Genomic DNA, 3,992 nt, shown 5'->3' with positions numbered 1-3,992 from the left:
AATCTTGTGCTCATGATCGGTTTTTAAAGAGAGCTCGGGTCTATTCTAAGTATGGAATCAACGGGTCGTGTTGTTGGATTGGGAATGGAAATCCTAAACCAATCTAACTACCGGTTATGGAAGTCATGCATGGAGTCATACCTTGTGAGTGAGGACTTATGGGATGTCGTCGGTGATAACAACACAACACCACCAAGGGGAAATGCTGCAACCCCGGAAGCGACAAAGGAGTGGACACGGAATAATGCCAAGGCGGAGTTTGCTTTAAAGAGGTCCATATCTTCAAGCATATTTGAGCATGTCTCAAGGTGTACTTCCGCTAGTTCCATTTGGCAAGCTTTAGATCAATTGTTCAACAAGAAGAATGAGGCTAAACTACAATTATTAGAGAATGAGCTTGCGAATGCGAAACAGGGGGAGTCTTCAATCTTGGAGTTTTTTATCAAGGTAAAGAACCTATGCTCTGAGATTAATACTCTAAATCCGGAGGAGTCAATTTCTGAAGCACGGTTGAAGCGGTCTATCATTCGAGGTCTACGGCCTGAATATACACCATTTGTGACTTCGGTTCAAGGATGGGCTACACAACCTTCCTTGGAAGAGTTTGAAAATTTGCTAGCTTCGCAAGAGTCATTAGCCATGCAAATGTCAGGAGTCAAAATCAATGATGACTCGGGAAGCGCCTTTGTAGCTCGGAGACAACAAAGCTTCAAGGCGAAAAACAAAGATGGAGGTTCAAGACACAATGATGGAAGTGAAGGATCTTCTATGGATAAGAAAAAGTTCAAGTGCTTTCGGTGTGGAAAGCTTGGGCATTTGAAAAGGGATTGTCGAGTCAAGTTGAAGGAAACAAATATGGTGGAGTCAAAAAGTCATACGGAAGATGAAGAATGGGGGAAATGTTTCACGGTGGAGGCTACACATCCAGGTACACCCACAACTAAAAACTTGAGAAATGATTGGATTGTAGACTCGGGTTGTAGCCATCATATTATTTTCTAGTCTTCAACTTCATGACGGGAAAGAAGCCATTATTACCGCTGATAATTCAATCCATCGAGTTGAGAAAGAAGGGACTGTTGTCATTAAAGGAGATGATGAAGAACCGATCACCCTCAAGAATGTGTACCATGTCCCTGGAGTAAAGAAGAATCTTCTTTCGGTGGTGAATGCGGTCGACTCAGGTAATTATGTTCTATTTGGCCCAAGAGACGTTAAGTTCTTAAGGAATATTAAAGAATTAAAGGCGGATGTTGTTCACACTGGAGCACGCGTCAAAGATTTATATGTTTTATCGGCCTCACACGCCTATGTGGAGAAGATGAGTACGAATGACAATGCTTCCATCTGGCATGCTAGACTTGGCCATATAAATATGACCAAGCTTAAGGTCATGTTTAAAGTCATGGTGAATAAAGATTTGGTCCATGGGCTTCCAAAATTGAAGATTCAAGATGGAGGAAAAATTTGTGAAGGTTGTCAATATGGAAAGTCACATAGACTTCCATTTGATCATTCAACCTCAAGGTGCAACGGTCCATTGGAGAAGGTCCATAGTGATTTGATGGGTCCAACAAGAACATCCTCCTATTCCGGGTTTCGCTACATGTTGCTGTTCGTAGATGATTTCTCACGGTACGCGTGGGTATACTTTGTGAAGGAAAAATCAGAAGTATTTCAAAGATTTCAAGAATTCAAGGTTACCGTGGAAGGAGAGTTTGGCCGGAAGCTAAAGACTCTAAGGACGGATAATGGAGGAGAATTCATGTCAAAGGAGTTTCTCTCTTTTTGCCAAAAGAATGGTATTAAGAGAGAATATACATGTCCGTATACACCTCAACAAAATGGAGTAGCAGAAAGAAAAATTAGACATCTAACTGAGACGTGCAGAAGTTGGCTACATGATAAGAATTTGCCAAAGGCCTATGGGCAGAAGGCATGAGATGCGAAGCCTATGTCATCAACCGGATGCCACTCAGTCCAAACAACATGAAGTCGCCTTACGAGATGATTCACGGGAAGAATCCGACGGTGAAGCATCTAAGGATATTTGGATCGGTCTGCAACGTTCATGTGTTCGACTCCCAAAGAACAAAGTTGGAAGCAAAGGCAAAGAAGTGCATCTTTGTCGGTTACGATGAACAATGAAAGGGCTGGATGTGTATGGATCCAGAGACACATAAATACACAGTGTCTCGTGATGTTGTCTTTGACGAAGTTTCATCCTACTATGGACCACATCAAGTCTTAGATGAGCATGATGGTTCATGTTCCTCCAAGACTGATGAACAAATTATTCAAGTTCCAAGTAGTAATGAAAGCTTTGAAAAGGAGACTCAAGGTGAAAGGGGGAGCATTGACCAAGATGAAGAAGAGGAGCATGATCATGGTTCTATCGCCAATCAACGACCAAAAAGGAACATTGTCAAACCCGCTCGGTTCAGAGATGAAAGGTTCGTCACCACTTACTCTTGTTACTTTGCAGCTCCTTTCGATGAAGATGAACCATCATCTTATGAAGAAGCAAAAGGAGTTGAAGAATGGATGATCGCAATGAAGGAAGAGATTGATGCTCTCATGAAAAATGAAACATGGGATTTGGTTCCGAAACCAAAGGATGCTAAACCTGTTTCTTGTAAATGGGTGTATCGACTAAAGAGAAAGGCGGATGGGAGCATCGATAGATACAAAGCAAGGTTGGTTGCTCGAGGATTCTCTCAGAAGTACGGAGAAGATTATGATGAGACCTTCAGTCCAGTAGCAAAGATGACTACGGTACGTTCACTCTTATCACTAGCTGCAAGCTTTAGATGGAAACTATGGCAGTTAGATGTGAAGAATGCTTTTCTCTATGGTGAGATTGATAAGGAAATTTTTATGGAGCAACCACCTGGTTTTGAGTCACAAGAGTATCCTAACCATGTATGCAAGCTAAAGAAAGCCTTGTATGGGTTAAAACAAGCTCCACGGGCTTGGTATGGAAAGCTTGCTCAATTTCTTCAGTTTTGCGGGTATATGGCATCAAGTGCTGATTCAAGCCTATTCTTCAAGAGAAGTGGAAGAGTTCATGTAGTAGTTCTCCTCTACGTGGATGATATGATCATTACTGGAAATGACGATGCTGAAATTGCTCGTCTACAAGAGGATATGTCGGTGAGGTTTGAGATGAAGAAGTTAGGTGAGCTGAATCACTTTCTTGGTCTAGAGGTCGAGAGGGTAAAGGATGGAATATTCATCGGCCAACAAGGTTATGCTTGGGCTATGCTTAATTATGGACCAATAAACATTAATTGAACTAAACCCAAAATTAAGCTTAAATTCTAGAATCTTTGTAGAATTATCATCACCTCCTCAAATAGAAAAATATCTAGATATTATAGTAGAAAAATCTAGAGAATAAAGAAAAATCTAGGAAGTAAGGAGGTTGTAATAGAACCATCTAGATATTTGTAATAGAGTTTAGGAGGCTATAAATACCTCTTCATCCTCTCATTTGTAAAAACACAAGAAATTGAACAAGTAAAATATAAGAAAGTTTTCTTAAAGAAAAAGTGTTCTACTCAAAGTTCTCTAAATATCTTTGAGAGTTCTTCCATATTATTCTTCATACTTGGAAGTTTTCTTGTTTCTTTCGGGTTCTCGGGTATTACGGTCTTGGGCTAGTGCTAAGCACTATCAAGGGTGGTTTCTTTGCAAAGGCCAATGTAGGAACATTCCAAGGTCGGTTATCTAAGGTACCCCATCTCCAGCGACCTTGACGCGGTAAACGGTCTCGAGTGCCGTGGTGGTATCGTCTATCCCGAAGTCACTGTTGCTACCAACATCTGTTATGTGGTCATGAAATCCTCCATTTGTGTAAAGCCGGTTAGGCATAGAAACAATCTCCAAGCCGTTAATGAAAGCGAGAGTGTGTGGAGACTGAACTCAACCCATGATCCTTCTGCTGGTCCCGTGTCCAGGCTCAGCCAGTGGTGTTGGAGGTAGCGCCGCAA

The sequence above is a fragment of the Brassica oleracea genome, chromosome C7, assembly GCF_000695525.1.
Source record: "Brassica oleracea var. oleracea cultivar TO1000 chromosome C7, BOL, whole genome shotgun sequence".
Taxonomy (NCBI): Eukaryota; Viridiplantae; Streptophyta; class Magnoliopsida; order Brassicales; family Brassicaceae; genus Brassica; species Brassica oleracea.
This window is presented reverse-complemented; position numbering follows the sequence as displayed.